Raw genomic sequence first — 23046 nt, forward strand, 5'->3', positions numbered from 1 at the left:
TCTTCTTTTCCTCATCCCTTGCTGCCTTTATCAAATATTTATTAAGTACCTAATCTGTGTCAGTGACATAGGAAATGGTTTTTGTTCTCAAAATAGTTATAATATGGTACAAACTGTAGACAAGAAAACAGTCAATCAGAATAATGGGGTGGCTGGCTTCTGCCTTCAAAGGATAGTCACTAGAAGGGCCTGACCTGCCTTCTCTGTGTTGGATCTTAAATTCCAATGGAATCAAAGTCACTAATAACTGTGAACAACCTGATGGATACCAGGTACATATCTATCAACCAGACATAGCTCTGTGAGCTGTTAATCATTTGCAGGCAACATGTGTGTCTACTGAGAGAGTCCAAGAGCTACAATAGAACAGCTTACTAGAAATAAAAATGACCTTCAATGAAGTATTTGTTACTAGGTAGAGTTAAGTTCAGCTGAGAATAACAGAAAATCCCCCAAATAGTGCTTAAACAAGTTAGAGAAAACTAGTTGAAGAAAACTATAAACTTGACCAATGAACACAAAAAAGATTGGAGAAAATTGATGTTCCTTAATAGTAATGTTTCTCAATGAACAGAATGGATATTGTGGAGAATGGAATTTAATACACACATTTAACACAATTTAAAACAAATTGAGATTTTTTGAATTTGCAAAGAAAATTGAAATTGAAAACAGTCATGACAAGGTTGAAAAAATATTTTATGAGGGCAAAACTACAAAAACCAAAATGATGTTACTGCAATAGTATAGACAGAGAAACCATTCTGATGAATAGAAAGTTTAGAAACATGAGCATGCTTTATATATATAAACTTATAAATGTATTTGTTATATACACAGGTATACTTAGTTTATGATAAAGTTGGCATTTCAACTTGACTATAGATTGTTTCATAAAGGATAGCGCTGGAAAGTTTGCTAACCATTGGCATAAATCAAGATGAAGCCATACATCGCATCATATACCAAAATTAATTCTAGGTGGAATTAGGATTTATGTGTAAAGAAAGAAAATATAAACTTATCAAGAGATTATGTAGTTGAATATTTTATACAAACTGTGCCAGGGTAAGTTTTACTAGCACATCACCAAAGGCATAAAGAATATGGTAAAATTTAAGTAAATAAAAGTTAAAAGAAAATTTTATGCTTCCAAAAAACCATAAATAAAACTTAAAGGCAAGTGCACACTGCAAATAAATATTTGAAGTGTACTTAAAGGCAATAGTATATTTTATATATTAAAAAATCCATATTGATCAGTGAGCAGAGGATACACAAATGAAATGAAAACAACAGACATATCACAATAGCAAACAATCACCTTGCAGCTTCTGGGGAATGTATTTATTTCTTCAATAGAAGAAAATATTTGAAACAATACAATATTTTGCCTCTTAAAAAGATAAAGATATAAAGAATATTTTCAATACAACCTTTGAGAGTGTAAATTGATAATAATATTTTCTTTTAAGCTGCTTGGCATTATAAACAAAAAAATCACATGATTACTGTTGGACTCAATAATCCTCGGTTCAGGCTCTATCTTAAAGAAATAGTCAAAGATACAATCAAACATTTGTGTACATTGATTTTCAATGCAGCATCATCTATAATAGAAAAAGAATTTGGAAATGATGACACAGCCCCACAATAGAGAAATGGGTACATTAATTCGACTACATCTGATGCTGTAAAGTGGAATATTGCATAGGAATCTGGAATGTTAGGTCCATGAATCAAGGCAAATTGGAAGTGGTCAAACAAGAGATGGTAAGACTGTCTACATTTTAGGAACCAGCGAACTAAAATGGACTGAAATGGGTGAATTTAACTCAGATGACCATTATATCTACTACTGTGGGAAGGATCCCTTAGAAGAAATGGAGTAGCCATCATAGTCAACAAAGAGTCAGAAATGCAGTATTTGGATGCAATCTCAAAAACAACAGAATGATCTGTTTATATCCAAGGCAAACCATTCACTATCAGAATAATCCAAGTCTATGCCCCGAACAGTAATGCTGAAGAAGCTGAAGTTGAACTGTTCTATGAAGACCTACAAGGCCTCCTAGAACTAACACCCAAAAAAAGATGTCCTTTTCATTATAGGGGACTGGAATGCAAAAGTAGGAAGTCAAGAAACACCTGGAGTAACAGGCAAATTTGGCCTTGGAGTACAGAATGAAGCAGAGCAACAGCTAACAGAGTTTTGTCAAGAGAACGCACTGCTCATAGCAAACACCCTCTTTCAACAACACAAGAGAAGACTCTACACATGGACATCACCAGATGGTCAACACCGAAATCAGATTGATGATGTTCTTTGCAGCCAAAGGTGGAGAAGCTCTATACAGTCAGCAAAAACAAAACCGGGAGCTGACTGTGGCTCAGATCATGAACTCCTTATTGCCAAATTCAGACTTAAACTGAAGAGATTAGGAATAACCACTAGACCATTCAGGTGTGACCTAAATCAAATCCCTTATGAATATACAGGGGAAGTGAGAAATAGATTTAAGGGACTAGATCTGATCGACAGAGTGCCTGATGAACTATGGACAGAGTTCCAGAAAAACATTTATTTCTGGTTTATTGACTATGTCAAAGCATTTGACTGTGTGGATCGCCACAAACTGTGGAAAATGCTGAAAGAGATGGGAATACCAGACCACCTTATCCACCTCTTGAGAAACCTGTATGCAGGTCAGGAAGCAACAGTTAGAACTGGACATGGAACAACAGATTGGTTCCAAATAGGAAAAGGAGTACGTCAAGGCTGTATTTTGTCACAGTGCTTATTTCACTTATATGCAGAGTGCATCATGAGAAACGCTGGACTGGATGAAGCACAAGTCAGAATCAAGATTGCTGGGAGAAATAACCTCAGATATGCAGATGACACCACTCTTATGGCAGAAAGTGAAGAAGAACTAAAGAACCTTTTGATGAAAGTGAAAGAGGAGAGTGAAAAAGTTAGCTTAAAACTCAACATTCAGAAAACTAAGATCATGGCATCCAGCCCTGTCATTTCCTGGGAAACAGATGGGGAAACAGTGGAAACAGTGTCAGACTTTATTTTTTGGGGCTCTAAAATCACTGCAGATGGTGACTGCAACCATGAAATTAGAAGACACTTGCTCCTTTGAAGAAAAGTTATGACCAACCTAGTCAGCATATTAAAAAGCAGAGACATTACTTTGACAACAAAGGTTTGTCTAGACAAGGCTATGGTTTCTCCAGTAGTCATGTGTGGATGTGAGAGTTGGATTATAAAGAAAGCTGAGCACCGAAGAATTGATGTTTCTGAATTGTGTTGGAGAAGACTCTTGAGAGTCCCTTGGACTGCAAGAAGACCCAATCAGTCAATTCTCAAAGAAAATCAGTCCTGAATATTCATTGTAAGGACTGATATTGAAGTTGAAACTCCAATACTTTGGCCACCTGATGCAAAGAACTGACTCTTTTGAAAAGACCCTGATGCTGGAAAAGATTGAGGGCGGGAGGAGAAGGGGACGACAGAGGATGAGATGGTTGGATGGGATCACCGACTCAATGGACATGAGTTTGAGTAAACTCCAGGAGTTGATGAGAGGCAGGGAGGCCTGGTGTGCTGCAGTCCATGGGGTTGCAAAGAGTTGGATATGACTGAGCAACTGAACTGAGCTAAACTGATATTTAGATGATGATTAATTATGCAATCATTATAATCAAGTTTTTCAGGAATATTTAATGACATAGAAAGTGGCCATGCTAATAAGTTAATTGGAAAGTGTAGAACTGTATGACATCAAAGGCACAGAGCAGGAGGTGTGCACAGCAGTTGCTAATACCTGTGTTCAGGTGGCCATGTCCACACAGGACACCGCCTTTGCAGGCTGCTACTCTGTGTCCTCAATCCCAGCCTCCCACTGGCCTCTCAACCCACCTTGTTGTCTAGAAACATCACTTTGCATTGAGATCATTTCCAGTGCCCTCTAAAGGCACCACTTAGGGCTTGAGTGAGGTACCCTTTACCTCTCACTTTGGGTGTAAGACAGCGAGCTAATTGGACATTAATAGGGGCCTGGGTCTTCCACTTCTTGTTGCAGTATGAGGATTTCCCCTTTGCTCTTCCAGCAAAGCCAGGTGGCTTTCTTCTTGGGAAGAAGGGTGATTGTCCAGGGGGCAGGGTCATTGTTGTTGTTGTTTAGTAGCTTAAGTCATATCCAACTTTTTTGTGACCCCATGGACTCTAGGTTCCTCTGTCCATGGGATCTCCCAGGCAAGAATATTGGAGCGGGTTGCCATTCCTTTTCCAGGGGATCTTCCCAACCCAGGGATCGAACTTGCGTCTTCTGTTTCTCCTGAATTGGCAGACAGATTGTTTACCACTGATCTACCTGAGAAGCCACTGGGCAGAGGGAAGGGGAGAGGGTTACTATAGGCAAAGGGTAAGTTCTGGGAAGGGCTTCTCATCGCCTTCCTTTCCACCTTCCCCTCCCCACTCCTCTTTCTCACACGTTTCTTCCACTTCCCACCACTGCCCCAGCATTCACTGTATGCCCCTCTCAACAATGCCGGCTATTCCTGCTTGCTCATTTAATTTTCAGGAACCCCTGTGAGGTGGTTCTTACTCCATCTATGTATGATTATAATAACAAAAGCAACACAAATCAAGTCAAATAAACAGTTTCCAACATGGAATCAGAATTGGCTTCTTCTCTGCAACAAGACCAGAAGAGATAAAGGTCCCTTCCACTCCTTGTGGCATTCAAAAACAATTTCACATCTACTTCTGTCAGATCCTATGCCTAGCACTGGAGATATGGGGCACTCAGGGCACAGAAGGGACAGATGAGGATATTTTCTCATGGTCTGTAACTTGGTGTGGGGAGAAGTGTGGGGAGGTGGGGTGCAAGGAGGGCTGCCTGGAAGAGGTGACAACTGACTGAGAACTGAAGGTGGCCAGATCTAGGGGAGATGGGAGGAAGGAGGGGGCCCAGGTTGATGGCCTGCTCAGGTGAAGACAAGGCTGGGAAACCTCCAGTGTCCTTTGTGGAGGGAGACAGGGGAGAGATGCTGGGGAAAGAGGGGGTCTCTTAGGCTCTGCCTCAGGGAGCAGGACAGAGTGGAGCTGAGTGTGGAGATGCTATGGGGTGAGGGTGTGTACATACTGCCCTGCAGCAGCATCACCTCTCCTCTGAAATCTCATCACCATTCATTGGCTGGCATTTGACACTGGCCTCCAGGGACAGCAATAGCAGTTCTGTTCTACAGGGACCCTGGGTGAGGCATGAGTCCTGTACTGGGGAGCTCACCGGAAGGCAGGGAAGACTCAGATGCCCTGCGCCAGTGGGTGGGCTCTGATGAGAGGACCAGAGCCAGGCCAGAGCAGGATTCCTGGGAAAGGGTCCATTTGCCAAAGATTCTATTATCTTGGAAACAGCAAAGTTTACAGGTTTGCTAATGGCTTACTTAGGAAGATGACCCAGATAAAGGGGAGAGCTGTCTGTGAAGACAGAGTTCACATAGTGAAACAGGCTCAGAGAGAGCAATTCTCAGCAAACTACCTTCATCTGTCTTCTCTCATTTTTTATTCTTTTCTTCTCTCATCCTCAACAATTTATTTTTTATTATGAATTGTACCATTTATACAAAAGAGTGAAAAGATGGATGCACAATCTAAAGACTAATGCTAAAACAGATGCTCACGTACCTACCCTTAGAGATTAAGAGATAGGAGATTACTAAAACTTGCTGTCCTCCCCAGAAAAGATGCCTGTGATCCAGTACTTTGTGTACCCACGTGTGCATCCCCACTCTACATTGCTTTATTTTTGTCTGGTTTTGAGCTCTGAGGACCTGGGATAATCCTATCACTATGTATTCTCTTGTGATTCCCTTCTTCTGCTCATTTTTACATGTTGGAGACCCGTCTGAGTTGATGGATATAGCTGTAGCCATTCACTTTGCCTTACTTTGTGCAGTGTTCTTTTGGGTGCACTTACCACAATTCATTTTTCTGTTGCCGTCTTGGTGAGCATTTGGTTCATTGCCACATTTTCCTATCATAACACTGCTTCTGTGAACTTTCTAGTACCTGGTATTGTCTGGTTGCAGACCTGCAACAGTTTCTGGATAGTGTGGTTCTCAGAGTTGGCCTGGGGACACCTGCAGTTCCCAAGACAGTTTCAGAGGGTTTCCTGAGGTCAAAACCATTTTCATAATAAGGCTAGAATATTGTTTGCTCCTTTCACTGCCATTCTCTCATAAGTATTCATTTGGAAGTTCTGCACAACTCAAGAGACTCAGTACTTTCCAAATGACTGCTGCACATTGTTACAAAACTGATGTGTGGCTGAGAGAGCCATTGGAGGTCAAGCTAGGCCAGTGGATTTTAAAATAACTGAGTACGAAAATTTCACTGGTGCAGTTTCTGATTCCACATTACAGCTAATCTTCAAGGAACAGTCATTCATCAAGTTTTGATATAAAAACAAGAAAGAATATCCATAGTTATCTGAAAGATACAATAACTCCTTCCTTTACCAACTCCTTGGCTGTACAAGGCTGGATTTTCTTCTTATAGTCCAACTAAAACATATATCACAACAGAAGGTGACATGAGAATCCAGCTATGTCGGGTTTCTATTAAGTCATATATTTTTGGAAAACAGATAAAATGTTATCTCACATAAAATGGGAACATTATTGCTATTTTAAAACAAACTAATGCATATTTAAATCTTTCTTAGTTTTAATTTTTGATGTGGTGTAAATATAGGTGGATATATCACCTATAAGTAGAACCCACATGGGAGAAGGCAATGGCAACCCACTCCAGTGTTCTTGCCTGGAGAATCCTGGGGACAGAGGAGCCTGGTAGGCTGCCATCTATGGGGTTGCACAGAGTCAGACACAACTGAAGCGACTTAGCAGCAGCAGCAGCAGCAGAACCTACATAAATTTCTTTAGTTTTCTCAGTCATTTCCAAGCATGTAAATGGTGTAAGAGGATAAGGTGTGTGAACACTGCTGCTCTTGGTATATTTTGAAAAAAAGACTTCTGCATCTTTAACTTACTTCTGCCTTGACTGGACCAATGAATGATACCCAGAAGCAATGAAAAGACTTCCTTCAAACCCACATCCTCGAAAGTTTTAGCTCTTTAATTTTTCCAAACCTGTGAATGTGAAATGGTCTTTTCTTACAGTTCTGTTTTACCAATTTTTGTTTACAAATGAGATAAAGCAAATGTTCATGTGTTTTGGGGTCATGGTTATCTTTTTCTTGGCAAACGCCTGTTCTTGTATTCTGCCCATTTTTTTGGAAGGCTTGTTAGCCTTTCTTTATTAAGTCAGAAGAATTCTTTGTATGTACTCCATGATAATTCAGTTATACATATTGTGAGCATATTTCTTAGTTTATGATTTGCTTTTTCTCTCCGTGATGTCATTTGATGTGCAGATGTTCTTAGCTTCAATGTAGTTAAAATTATCCATCTTTCTTTAATGGTTTGTGCTTTTGATATCTTGTTTAAAGAGTACTCTCCTAAAGAGAAAGACAAATACCATATGATATCACTTATATGTGGAATATAAAATATGACACAAATGAACCTATCTATGAAATGGAAACAAATCATGGACATAGAGAACAGACTGTTGGTTGCCATGGGGTTGGGGGATAAATGGGTGGGAGGTTGCTGTTAGCAGATGTAAGCTTTTGTGTATAGAATGGATAAACAACAAGGTCCTACTGTATAGCTCAGGGAACGATATTCAATATGCTGTGATAAACCATAATGAAAAAGAATATATATATCTGAATCTCTTTTCTGTATAGCAGAAATTGTAATAACACAGCATTGTAACTCAACTATACTTCAATTAAAAAAAAAAAGAAATCCTTTCCTATCCCAAAGTCTTAAGGCGTTCTTCTATGTTATCTTTAAATGCTATGTAGTGTCTGCTTCACGTTTACATCTTTAGTCCACCTGGCATAGAAACTTCAGTAGACTGTTCAGTAGCAACCCAAGCTCATTTTTTCATATAGATAACCAGTTGTCCTGGCTCTTGGACAACCACATGTTAGTGTAGGCTTAGCTTTCTGGGAAAGCATGATATGACCACACGACTGGGTCCAGGTCCTTGCCTCACCAACTATGACCTGAACTGCTTACTTATTGGCTATTTGAGGAGAGCTTTCAAATTTGCTTTTTATCAGTATCTCTAGATAGTTTCACCTGACAGCTTCATTGCATTAATTCAGATTCTTGCTGGCTGAAAATCTCTGCTATCCAGTGTCTTTTTGTCAATTCACTGTATAGCAGGCAAGAGGAAGAGGCACCAGGCAAGCCAGGTTGGCCAAACAGTAACTGGTGAGGGGGTTGGAGTTCAAGTGATTTGGTCCTCTCTCCAGAGCCTTTGTTGTTGGGAGGAAGTCAAGGCAGGATTTGAAGCCTGCTGTATTTACATTTAAAAAAACTGGACTTTGATCCCTTCTTTAAATTTCCTATAACCATACAATGCTTCGGGCACCTTAACTTGTTTCCCTTATTTTGTCTTTTACAGTAGGACTTTAAAAGCAGGCAGTAAGTAGACATCTCCACCACGGGAAAATGCTGGTGACAAATGAATTCTGCATAATCTTCTTAATGTGGCAGTTTTCCATTTCAAACTGTTAGGCACTGAGACATCAAAGCAGCTGAGTGGCAGTCCTGAAATTCAGATAGATACAGTCCAAAAGGCTGCTATTGCTCATTCTTGATGATCAGGAAAATGTGGATAAAAGGTGCCAATTATGAATTAAGTTCTGGCTGTTTCACCCACACCTGTTGCACCTAGCTGTGCTAAGTCACTTTGGAGCTTTCCCCTGAGACAGGCTGGCCCTAGGGTGGGAGATGACATGTGGATTCAGGTCAGGTGACAGAATCACCTGCTGAACGCCTCCAGTGAGTACTCACTGGGGTTTGAGGGGCTCACAGCTGGTTTGTTGAATGAATTATAGAAGTGATGGCACTGACTTTGGGTCAGAGGACTCTCTTGCACGGTTTCTCCTTCTGAGTGATCTTGGGCTGTTATATGGCCCACAGGGCCCTCCCTGACTCAGCCCTGCCACCTCCCCAGCTCCTCCCCTTCCCTAGAGCTCCAGGCTCCTACACAGAGCCTTCTGGCTTCATGATGGCCCTGACTGCCTTCCTGCTGCTGAGCCTCCACATGGGCCCCTCCCAAAGGAGGCAACATCCTTCTAACCCAGGTATGAATGGGCCAAAGCTACATCTTCCTTTCCAGAGAACCCTCCATCACCCTGAGAGTGGGCACACCCCAGGCCATGGGCCCTCCAGCACTGCCATCTCTCCTGCATACCTCCACAAGGACTAGATTCTCTTGCTCTCCAGTGCATTCCAAGAGCACAAAGGGTGATGGGGGCAGAAAGGGAGCTCAGTAGATGTGTGCTGAGTGAATTGATGAATGGACTGGCTCAGTAAACTTAGACCACTGAGCCTCAAAAGTGCTTAACTCACATGGTTAAGTGAGATAATCTAAGACTGAATCTCAGCATTTTTGAATTGCTGACCCCATTGGAGAATCTAGTAAATGTCATAGACTCTCTTTTAGAAAAACACATGTATGCAGAGCAGCAATTATGTATGCTATTGAAAGTTGTATGAATATTCCCCCATAGTCTCTGCATGGGTTTTACTTTTTCCCTATGCTCTTCTGGACTGTTCTTGTCTGTCTTTTAAAAATAATGGTAGTGGATACACAGCAAGCCCTGTACTCTCAGTGGCTTAGCACATGTGTGTGTGCCAAGTTGCTTCAGTTGTGTCCACCTTTTTGAGACTCTGGACTGCAGCCTGCCCAGCTCCCCTGTGCATGAGATTCTCCAGGCAAGAATACTTGAGTCATGCCCTTCTCCAGGGGATCTTATCCACCCAGGGATTGAACCCCAGTCTCTTAAATCTTCTGCATTGGCAAGCAGGTTCTTTACCAATAGCACCACCTGGGAAGCCCTAGCGGCTTAACAAAACCAACAGTTATTTCTGCCTCATAGAAAGTCTGATCAATGACAGGGCAAGAAAGGGGAAGCCTTCTCCATGGAGTCATTCAGGAACTCGTCATCAAAATGAGGCTTCCAAGGTCAACTGGGCATTGACATCAGCTGACCATGGGGAGGGAGAGGTGGGACATAGAGAGGAGTTTGTGGACCATATTGGAAGTGGCTCACATTGCAAAGCTTGGGGACCATTAAAAAGGACATTGGGCTTCCCTGGTGGCCCAGACAGTAAAGAATCTGCCTGCAATGCAGGAGACCTGGATTCAATCCCTGGGTTGGGAAGTTCCCCTGGAGGATGGCATAGGAACCCAATCCAGTATTCTTGCCTGGAGAATCCTCATGGACAGAGGACCCTGGCAGGCTACAGTCCATGGGGTTGCAAAGAGTTGGACATGACTGAATGACTAAGCAGAGGACAAAGAAGACACCTTGGCAGGATTTGAAGCCTGCCAGATTTTCATTTAAAAACCTTGACCTTGGTCCCTTGTATGGTGGATATTTTCATGTCTGTAAGTGCTGTTATTTGGAATCTCATATGCAGGACTTCTTTTCCCACAAAATTTCATATGTCTTTTTCATGGAAGCTTCTTGAAGCAAGTGGAAGAAACTGAGCCAAAGAAAGTGTTTCACAGGGCGGAGTTTTCTTCTTGTCCTATGCTCACTTTTTCCTGAATGTGCCACAAACAACATCCTTTGTTTTCAAGCTCCATGGTGCTCCCACCATCCTCTGCCTCTGCATCCTCTCACACACAATTCCAATGGCCATTCTTATGGGAAGACCTCCTTGAGCACCTCTCCAACTCCAAGGCAGACTTAATTTCCCCTCATCTAAGTCCCCAACATGAGTCACATTACTGTGTTATTGCTTTCAACTTAATGTCTCTCCCAAATTTATCCCTTAGATTGGAAGACACAGCTTATCACTCACCTCTTAGCACTTGTTCTGGCACACAGTAGGTACTCAGTAAATGGGATCTGATTGCAAATAGAAAGAAGTGTGTTCCTTTCTGCCTTTAAGGCTTTTCTCTGCCCGCTTTCATCTATTCAGTGTGGGCTATCTCTCCCTACACCTTGGCTCTGCCATTTTTGAAAAGCTGCATGTGACTGGGAGTGAAGGGACCTCAAGGAAGCCATAGGAAGAGATGCAGCTGGGGTGAAAGTCAGAGACCAGGCATGGCAGATTTTTAATATCACCCAAAGGCCTGAGTGATTCATTGAAAGGGGTAAGCAGGAGAGATGTTGTCAGATTGTCACTCTTAGAACCACAGGAGTATGAATTTGAGGGGCAGAAGGGGAGTCAGATAAGATTTATTGAACTTGTCTTGGAAGTGTCTTGAATGGTGAGTGTTCTTCAAACATTATGAGGTTATCGGTCATGTGATGGGAATAGGGAGAAGCTCAGGTGGTGAGGGAGATAGACTTGTAAACAAGTTTTGGACAGAAGGAGGTGGCAAAGTGGTAGTGAGAGATGATGGTAGACTGTGGTGTCTGGATGTGAGGGGGGATTGATAGTGCAGGGAAATGATGTGGATCAGATTCACTTCCTATGGTGCTACATCCAGGATGGCTCCCAGTCTTCCACTGGTACAAGTGAGGCCATTCTTTGGAAGAGGTGGGCTACAGGAGGAGGAGATGATGGTTGGGGTTGGATGGGGAGCTGATAGAGTTTAGTTTTCTGAGGGACAAACACTGACTCAACCTCTCATTTTGATGCAACGAGTTCCCCATAAAATGCCTTCAAGGTAACTTATCTTCCACTCATGTGGGGATGTTGCTGAGGCCTTTGCCCAATTCTCTTTGTAAATACCTAATACTTATTTGTTTAGTCACATTTTCTAAAATCTCAGATTATCCCTTTGGGGATAACCTGTATGGAAAAAGAAACAACAGCATTGAGGGACTGCTTTTCTAAGCCATATGCTTTACCATTTAACAGTATATATCCATTAAGAAAACACATTATTAGTAGGGGCAAAGGTCTCCACTGGGAAGTGTTTTATTTGATATGATGGACTCTTATGACTTGACTGATTTTGCTGACTGTGGCATGATGGATATGACATTTAACAAAGACAAGAGCTTTTGGAGTTATTGCCTATTTGAATTACAGTTTATGTTTCTCAAAAGACTGAAAGCTACCACTGAATTTTAGCCACAGGCAGAGAAGTTGCTGTTGTCACTATTTCAGGTGGAGAAACAGAACTGAAGGGCCACAGACTCAGTCTCGGTCACACAACCATTTAGTGCTCCCAGAAGTGGAAGGAACTGACACTGTCAATTGTTTACACTGTCCCAGACCCCTTGCAATTATGATGCATGATCATCCTCACATCCTGATGTCCCTGAGGTTGACTTGGGATAATAAAGCTTCTAGGAGAAACTGGAATCACAGAGGTGCCAATTTACTAATGCCTATGAGGAATGCAAGTACCAGATGCTCACATCCATCTGGTTTGTACATTCTTTGCTGTTAAGGCAAATTTCCAAAGAGTGGTTTGACAGCATCAAGCTCAGAGAGCATAAGGCTTTTATCTGCATATCAGGGCTGAGGTTGTCTGTCAAACCAGATGCAATTGTCTTCTGACAGAGTATCTCCTTCTAGAGACTGTGTGAATGGACACAGCCAAAATTCATCTTGTGACTGACATGAACATATCTATAGCTTCCATTACAGAAAAAGATGTTGTTATTGTTCTAATGCTAAATCATGTCTGATTCTTTGAGAACCCATGGACTGCAGCATGCCAGGTTCCTCTGTCCTCCACTATCTCCTGGAGTTTGCTCAAACTCATGTCTGTTGAGTCAGTGATGCTATCTAACCATCTCATTCTCTGCCACCTACTTTTCCCACCCTCAATCTTTCCCAGCATCAGGGTCTTTTCCAATGAGTCAGCTCTTCGCATCAGGTGGCCAAAGTATTGGAGCTTCAGCTCAGTATCAGTCCTTCCAATGACTATTCAGGGTTGATTTCCTTTAGAATTGACTGGTTTGATCTCCTTGCAGTTCAAGGTACTCTCAAGAGTCTTCTCCAGCACCACAATTCAAAAGCATATCAGGAAAAAATAGAGTGGATTTATCTTCTTGCCCAATTAAAAAAAATAGGAGAAATGACTGAAACAATAGAAGACTTTGGGCACAAGGCAATGTGGCAGAGTGGTCCACGAGAACAGGGAAATAAATGAAGTAAACCCTATGTTCTGAAGTGTTCCAGAACATTACTTGCAAAAAGTTCCTCGGTCGTTGAGCAGGAAAAGGGAAACCAGGCAAAGCTCAGCAGACTCACTGAGATGAACAAAGCAGAGCTAAAGTTTACGGTGTTCAAGGCAGCTAGGATTTACAAGGGAGAGTACCAGAGGAGAGAACTGCATGCTAAAGACCTAAAGAAATCTGCAGAGGGTTACCATCAAGTATTCAGCTGAGTACTGATTAGTGCATGTGTGTGAGGAAACTGGTTGGGACATAGAAGAATTAGAGGAAACATTCTCCATAGATCAAACCAGGCTGGGAATTGTGCCTGTTCTCACCACCAGAGTGAAGAAGAATAAATCACATGGCATTGGATAGAATATTTAGGAGTTTTGTTTGGTGGAGGCAAAGTTAGCCTCAGACTAAATGTTTTTCTGGTCCCACTTAACAAAGCACTAATGAAAGATCAAATTGTTTCCAAATAAATTAAACGCATATCAAACAAAGTTCAAGGCTTATATAGAATATCCAGCACCCAGCAAAATCAAATTCACAATGTCTGACACTCAATTGCCAGTCTTGCAAAGAAGAAAATATGACCCATAACAAGGGTAAACATGTCAGTCAACAGTGACCCAGAAATGGCAAATGATAAAATTAGTGAACCAGGATATTAAAACAACCACTATAACAATATTTCATACACTCAGTGCAATAGAGGAAAAGATTAGATATGTTAATTAGAGACAAGAAAGATTTTTAAAAGACTCAAATCAAACTTCTTGAGATGAAAGTTATAATATGTGAGATAAAAAATACATGGGAGGGAGTTAAAAAATTAGGAAGTACAGAAGAAAATATTACTTAAATAGAAAACAAGGCAATAGAAACTAGAAAAATGCAAACAAGAGAGAAAAGGCAAAACAGAAGAACAAAAAGACTGACAACAAATAGAGTAGCAGTGAATTCTGAAACAACTTCAAATGGTTTACTATCCAAATACACAAGTAGTTAAAGTCATAAAATGGGAAGTGGGTGGGGAAAATTTTGAAGGAATACAATTTTCTTCAAATTTTCCAAATTTGATGAAACTATAATTCTTAGACTCAAGAAGCTCAACAAACTTTAAGTACAGTAAACATGAAGAAAATTATATCAAGCACTGTAGTCAAATTGCTCAAACACAGTGATAAAGGGAAAACCTTAAAAGTAATCAAAGAAGAAAGAAACATTATGTACAATGAAACAGAGATAAAGATGAAAGAAAAATTTTCATTAAACACAAGAGTGCAAGTGAGAAGGCAATCAAATGTTTTTTAAAGTATTAAAGGAAAAAAAAACCTTTATTGAGGAAAAACATCTCAAAAATGAAGCAAAATAGTCCTTTTCCCAATGTGCAAAATCTGAAAGAATTCATCACCAGTAAATCTGCACTATAAGAAATAAGGCTGATTTAATTACCAGATGGAAATTTGAGCCTATATAAAAGACTGAAAAGCAACACAAATGTTAAACATGAGGAAATTTTCTTATTGTTTTAATCTATTAAAAAGAGAATCAATTGTTTATTTTTTCCCCAATTATTTTTATTAGTTGGAGGTGGTTTTTGCCATACATTGACATGATTGTTTAAAGCAAAAATAATGACAATACATTGTGAGATTTGCAACATATATGTGACAACAATAACACAAAGGCTAAGAGAAGAAAATGGGTGTATATTGTTGTAAGGTTCATATAGTTGAAATGATATAATATCACTTGAATGCAGACTGGGTAGTTCAAGAAGTATACTGTAAGGGCTCAGACAACCACTAAATAGCACAACAAAAGTTGTTTATGATAAGCCAACAAAGGAAATAAAATGAAAATATAAAACCCACTCAATTAATATAATAAAGCAAAAAAAAAAAAAAAAAAAAAAAAAAAAAAAAAAAAAAAATGGTAAGAAGAAAAAAATTAGTTTTAAGCCTAGCCAAATCAATGATCACATAAATAAAACTAGTCTAAACTACATACCAATTAAAGGTTAGATATTTTTCCAATTGGACTAAAAAGCAAGAGCCAACTGTACAAGGGCATGTGTACATATATGGGTACACACACACACACACACACACACACACACTGAGATTAAAAGAATGAACATGGAAAAAATATATCTTGATAATGCTAATCAGAAATCATAACAATACCAGATAAAGTGTATTTCAGAGCAAAACAAAATTACCATGGATAAAATCATTTCACAATGATGAAGGAATCAGTTAATCACCACATAACAATCTTAAATGTTTATTCATCTAAAAACAGAGCTTCAAAATACATGAAGCAAAAATGGACAGACCTGAAAGGGGAAATAGATATGTCTACAAATATACCTGGATGTTTCCACATTTCTAAGTAATTGGCTGTCTGAAAATCAGTAAGAATATGGAAAAAAACTACAAAACAAATGTGGTTTAATTGACATTTATAGATCCTTCCTGAGTGGCAGAATACACATGATTTTCAAGTGCACATGGAACATTTACCAAGATGAAATATACCCTGACCACAAAACAAGTTTCAATAATTTTGAAAGGATTTGTATCATTCAGAGAATTTTTTTGGCCACAGTGGAATTAAATTATGAATTAGCAGTAGAAAGATATCTGGAAAATCCCCAAGTATTTGGAAACTAAATAACACACATCTAAATAACCAATGGCTCAAAAAAGAAATTAAAAGAAAAATTAGAAGGAATTTAAAATAAACGAAAACAATTTATCAGAATTCATTGAGTAGAGATGAAACAGTAGTATTAATAATGGTGTATTCAAAGCACTAAATGCCTATGTTAGAGAAGAAGCAACATTTCAAATCAATGATCTAAACTTTCACTTTAAGAAACTAGATGAATAATGTACCCCAAGGTTTTGCTGCAGTGCTGTTTATAATGGCTCGGACATGGAAGAAACCTAGATGTCCTTTCACAGATGAACAGATAAAGAAGTTGTGGTACATGCATATAATGGAATATTACTCAGCCATAAAAAGGAACAAATTTGAGTCAGTTGAGCTGAAGTGAGTGAACCTGAGACTGTTACACAGAGTGAAGAAAGTCAGAAAGAGAAAAACAGATATTGTATATTAATGCATATATATGGGATCTAGAAAAACAGTACTGATGAAATTATTTTTATGGGCAGAAATAGAGATGCAGATGTACAGAATGGACTTGTGGACACAGAAGGGGAAGGAGAGGGCGGGATGAATTGAGAGAATAGCATTGACATATATACACTACCATGTGTAAAATAGCTAGCTAATGTTTGTTGCTTTATAGCACAGGGAGCTCAGCTTGGTGCTCTGTGATGACCTAGAGGGATGGGCTGGGGGGCTGGGAGGAGACTTAAGAGGGAGGGGATATATGTATATTGCTTTTCAGTCGCTAAATTGTACCCAGCTCTTTCAACCCCATGTACTGCAGCACACCAGGCTTCCCTATCCTTCACTCTCTTGGAGTTTGCTCAAACTCATGTTCATTGAGTCGCTGATGCCACTCAGCGACTGATGATGAGGTGATGTGCAACCACCTCAAACTCTGTCACCAGCTTCTCCTCCTGCCCTTAAACTTTCCCAGCATCAGGGTCTTTTCCAATGAGTCAGCTCTTCGCATTATGTGGCCACGGTATTGGAGCTTCAGTATCAGTTCTTATAATAAATATTCAGGGTTGATTTCCTTTAGGATTGATTGGTTTGAACTCCTTGCTGTCCAAGGAACTCTCAAGAGTAATCTCTAGTACCACGGTTAGAAAGCATCAAGTCTTCAGCACTCAGCCTCCTTTATGGTCTAACTCTCACATCCATTCATGACTACTGGAAGAACAGTAGCTTTGACTATATGGACCTTTGTCAGCAAAGTGATGTCTCTGCTTTTTAATACACTGTCTAAGTTTGTCATAGTTTATCTTCCAAGGAATAAGCATCTTTTAATTTCATGGCTACAGTCACCATCCATAGTGATTTAGGAGTCCAAGAAAATAAAGTCTGTCACTGTTTCCATTTTTTCCCTTACTATTTGCGATGAAGTGATGGGCCAGATGCCATGATCTCAGTTTTTTGAAGTTTGAATTTTAAGCCAGCTATCTCACTCTTCTCAAATGGCTCTTTATTTGCTCTTCCCTTTGTGCCATAAAGGTGGTCTTGTCTGCATATCTGAGGTAATTGATGTTTCTCTTGGCAAACTTGATTCCAACTTGTGGTTCATCCAGCCCAGCATTTCACATGATGTACTCTGCATATAAATTAAATAAGCAGGGTGACAATGCACCCTTGAAGTACTCCTTTCCCAATTTGGAACTAGTCTGTTGTTCTATGTCCAGTTCTAGCTGTTGCTTCTTGACCTGCATACAGATATTTCAGGAGGCAGATAAGGTGGTCTGGTATCTCTATAAGAATGTCCCAGTTTTTTGTGATGCACATTGTCAACGGGTTTCACGTAGTCAGTGAAGCAGTAGATGATTTTCTGGAAACCCCCTGCTTTTCCTATGATCCAACAGATGTTGGCAATTTGATCTCTGGTTCCTCTGTCTTTTCTAAATCTAGCTTATACATCTGGAAGTTCTTGGTTCATGCACTGTTGAAGTTTAGCTTGAAGGATTTTGAGCATTACCTTGCTAGCATGTGAAGTGAATGCAATTGTGCAGTGGTTGGAATGTTTTTTGGCATTGGCTTGGGATTGGAATAAAAATTAACTTAAAAATTAATTTATTTATTTTAATTGGAGGATAATTAATTTACAATATTGTGATTTTTTTTTTTTTGCCATACATCAACGTGAATCCACCCTAGGTGTCGTCTCCATCCAAAACTTTCCTTCCAACTCCCTCCCAACCCTAACCCTCTAGGTTTTTTCAGAACACTGGCTTTGGGTGTCCTGCTTCATGCTTTGAACTTTCACTGCTCATCTATTATATAGTATTGTTTATGTTTCAGTGTTAATCTCAAATCATGCCACTCTTGTGTTCTCCTTCTGAGTCCAAAAGTCTGCTCTTTACCTCTGTGTCTTCTTTGCTACCCTGCATGTGGATCATCAGTACCTTATTTTTAAATTCCATATATAGGCATTAATATACATACAGTATATATCAATAATCTCAGATATGCAGATGACACCACCGTTATAGCAGAAAGCAAAGAACTAAACAGTTTCTTGATGAAAGTGAAAGAGGAGAGTGAAAAAGTTGGCTTAAAGGGTGACATTCAGAAAACTAAGATCATGGCATCCAGTCCCATCACTTCATGGCAAATAGATGGGGAAACAGTGGAAAGAGTGACAGACTTTATTTTTTTGGCTCCAAAATCACTGCAGATGGTGAACGAAGCCATGAAATTAAGATGCTTACTCCTTGAAAGAAAAGTTATGACCAACCTAGACAGCATATTAAAAAGCAGAGACATTACTTTGCCAACAAAGGTCCATCTAGTCAAGGCTATGGTTTTTGCAGTGGTCATGTATGGATGTGAGAGTTGGACTGTGAAGAAAGCTGAGAGCCAAAGAATTGATGCTTTTGAACTGTGGTGTTGGAGAAGACTCTTGAGAGTCCCTTGCACTGCAAGGAGATCCAACCAGTTGATCCTAAAGGAAATCAGTCCTGAATATTCATTGGGAGGACTGAAGTTGAAGCTGAAATTCCAATACTTTGGCCACCTGATTTGAAGAACTGACTCATTTGAAAAGACCTGGATGCTGGGAAAGATTGAGGGAAGGAGGAGAAGGGGACGACAGTGGATGAGATGATTGGATGTCATCACCGACTCAATGGGCATGAATTTGAATAAACTTCTGGGAGTTGATGATAGACAAGGAGGCCTGGTGTGCTGCAGTCCATGGGGTTGCAAAGTCGGACATGACTGCGTGAACTGAACTGATCTGATACATAACAGCATTTGCCTTTCTCTTTCTAACTTACTTAAGTCTGTGTATTAGGCTCCAGGTTCATCCACATCATTAGAACTGACTCAAATGCATTTCTTTTTATAGTTGAGTAATATTCCGTTATGTAAAAGTACCACAAATTTTTTATCCATTCATCTGCCATTGGACATCTAAGTTGCTTCCATGTCCTAGTTATTGTAAATAGTGGTGCAATGAACATTGGGGTATATGTGTCTCTTTTGATTCTGGTTTCCTTGCAGTATATGCCCAGCAGTGGGACTCCTGGGTCATATGACAGTTCTTCCAGTTTTTTAAGGAATCTTCACACCCTTTTCTCCGCACCCTCTCCAGCATTTATTTTTTGTATACATTTTAATGATGGCCATTCTGACTGGTGTTGTGGTTTTGATCTGCATTTCTCTAATAATGAATGATGTTGAGCATCTTTTCATATGTTTATTAGTCATATGACCCACTCCAGTACTCTTGCCTGGAAAATCCCAGGGATGGAGGAGCCTTGTAGGCTGCAGTCCATGGGGTCAGGAAGAGTCGGACACGACTGAGCGACTTCACTTTCACTTTTCACTTTCATGCATTGGAGAAGGAAATGGCAGCTCACTCCACTGTTCTTGCCTGGAGAATCCCAGGGACGGTAGAGTCTGGTGGGCTGCTGTCTATGGGGTCGCACAGAGTCGGACACAACTGAAGTGACCTAGCAGCAGCAGCATTAGTCATATGTATGTCTTCTCTGTAGAAATATCTGATAGGTATTTTGCCCACTTGTTGATTGGATTATTCATTTTTCTGCTATTGAGCTGCATGCACTGCTTGTATGTTTTGGAGATTCTTTGTCACTTGTTTCATTTGGTACTATTTTCTCCCATTGTGAGCACTTTTCACCTTGCTTATAGTTTCCTTCATTGTGTAAAATCTTTTAAGTTTAGTTTGTTTATCTTTTATTTTTTAATATTTTTGTTTATAATTTTGTTTGTTTATATTTTATTGTTTATTTGTTTGTTTTTGTTTTTATTTCCTTTACTCTGTGAGGTGGGTCATAGAGGATCTTGCTGTGATTTATGTTGGAGAGTGTTCTGCCTATGTTCTCCTCTAAGAGTTTTACAGTTTCTGGTCTTACATTTATGTCTTTAATCCATTTTTAGTTAATATTTGTATATAGTGTTAGAAAGTGTTCATTTCATTCTTTTACATGTAGTTGACCAGTTTTCACAGCACCACTTGTTGAAGAGACTGTCTTTTCTCCAGCACCACTGTTGAAGAGACTGTCTTTTCTCCATTGTATATCTTTGCTTCCTTTGTCAAAGATAAGATGTCCAAAGGTGCATGGATTTATCTCTGGACTTTCTGTTTCGTTCCACTGATTTATATTTCTTTCTTTGTTCCAGTATCATACTGGCTTGATGACTGCAGCTTTGTAGAAAATTTGAAGTCAGGAAGGTTTATTTCTCCAGTTCCATTCTTCTTTCTCAAGATTGCTTTGGCTTTTTGGGATCTTTTGTGTTTCCATACAAATTGTGAAATGATTTGTAGTTCTGTGAAAAATAACATTGGTAGTCTGATAGGGATTGCATTGAATCTATAGATTACTTTTGATAGTGTATTCATGTTCACTATGTTGATATTCCAATCCAAGAACATAATATATTTCTGCATCTATTTTTGTCATCTTTGATTACTTTCATCAGTATTTCATAGTTTTGTGTATATAGGTCTTTTGTTCTTTAGGTAAATTTGTTTCTAAGTATTTTATTCTTTTCATTGCAATGGTGAATGGGATTGTTTCCTTAATTTCTCTTTTTGATATTTTGTTGTTATTGTACAGGAATGCAAGGGATTTCTATGTATTATTTTTCTATCCTGTAACTTTACTATATTCATTGATTAGCTCTAGTAATTTTCTGGTGGCATCTTTAGGGTTTTCTATGTAGAAGATCATGTCACTTAAACAGTGAGAATTTTACTTCTTCCTTTCCAATCTGGGTTCCTTCAATTTTTTCTTCTTCTCTGACTGCTTTGGCTAGGACTTCCAAAACTATGTTGCATAGTAGTGGTGAGAATGGGCACCCTTGTCTTGTTCCTGATTTTAGAGGAAATACCTTCTGTTGTTTGCCATTGAGGATAATGTTTGCTGTGGGTTTGACATATATGGTTTTTGTTATATTGAGGTATGCTCCTTCCATTCCTACTTTCTGGAGAGTTTTTTTTTTTTTTTTTTAATTTTTATAAATGGGCATTGAATTTTGTCAAAGGCTTGCTCTACATCTATTGAAATAATAGTCATATAGCTTTTATCTTTCAATTTGTTAATATGGTATATCACATTGATTGATTCGCAAATGTTGAAGAATTCTTGCATCCCTTGATAAAGCCCATGTGATCATGATGTATAATCTTTTTGATATGTTGCTGGATTCTGTTTTCTAAAACTTTGTTGTGGATATTTGCATCTATGTTGTTGAGTGATATTGAACTGTAATTGTTCTTTTCTGTGGCATCTTTGTCTATTTTTGATATCAGGGTGATGGTGGCCTTGTAGAGTGAATCTGGGTTTTCTTTCCTCTGGAATTTTCTGCAAGAGTTTGAGTAGGGTAAGTGTTAGGTCTTCTCTAAACATTTTGTAGAATTCACTTGTGAAGCCATCTTGCCCTGAGCTTTTGTTTGTTGGAGGATTTTTGATTGCAGATTGGATTTCAGGGCTTATGATTGGTCTGAAAAATTTTCTACTTCTTCTTGGTTCATTTTTGGAAAGTTATACTTTTCTAGGACTTTGTCCATTTCTTCCAAGTTGTCCATTTTATTGACTTATAGTTGCTCAATGTAGTCTTTTAGGATCATTTGTATTTCTGTGTTGTCTGTTGTAATTTCTCCATTTTCATTTCTAATTTTATTGATTTGAGTCTACTCCTTTTTTCTTGATGAGTCAGGTTTATGGTTTGTCTATTTTGTTTATGTTTTTAAAAAAACAGGCTTTGGTTTTATTGATTTTTGCTATAGTCTCCTTCATTCTTTTTCATTTATTTCTGCTCTGATTTTTATGATTTCTTTCCTTCTACTCTCTTTGGGGTTATTTTGTTCTTTGTCTCTTTAGGTGTAAAGTTAGGTTGTTTATTTGAAGTTTCTCTTGTTTCTTGAGGTAGGCTTGTATTGCTATGAACTTTCTTCTTTGCATTGCTTTTACTGAATCCCATTGGTTTTGGGTTGTTGTTTTACATTATCATTTGTTTCTATGCATATTTTGATTTCCTTTCTGATTTCTTCAGTGATCAATTGGTTATTCAGAAGCATGTTGCTTAGCCTCCATATGTTTGTGTTATTATCAATTTTTTTTCATTTAGTTGATATCTAATCTTACAGTATTGTGATCGTAAAGATGCTCGAAATTTTTCAAGTTTTAAAATTTTACCAAGGCTTGATTTGTAGTCAAGAATGTTATCTACCCTGAAGAATATTCCACGTGCACTTGAGAAAAAGGCAAATTCCATTGTTTTTTAGTGAAATGCCCTGTAGATATCAACTAGGTCTAACTGGTCCAGTATGTCATTTAAGGCTTGTGTTTACTTCTTAACTGTCTGACTGGATGATCCGTCCATTGGTGTGAATGGGGTATTTAGGCCCCTGCTACTACTGTATTACTGTCAATTTTCCCTTTCATCAGTTCAGTTCAGTTCAGTCACTCAGTCGTGTCCGACTCTTTGTGACCCCATGAATCGCAGCACGTCAGGTGTCCCTGCCCATCACCAACTCCCAGAGTTTACTCAAACTTATGTCCATGTTCCCTTTCATAGTTTTTAGCAATTGCCTTATGTATTGAAGTGCTCCTATGTTGGGTGCAAATATATTTATAATTTTTATATCTTCTTGGATTGATCCCTTGATCAC

This window comes from Cervus canadensis, chromosome 15, assembly GCF_019320065.1.
Source record: "Cervus canadensis isolate Bull #8, Minnesota chromosome 15, ASM1932006v1, whole genome shotgun sequence".
NCBI lineage: Eukaryota > Metazoa > Chordata > Mammalia > Artiodactyla > Cervidae > Cervus > Cervus canadensis.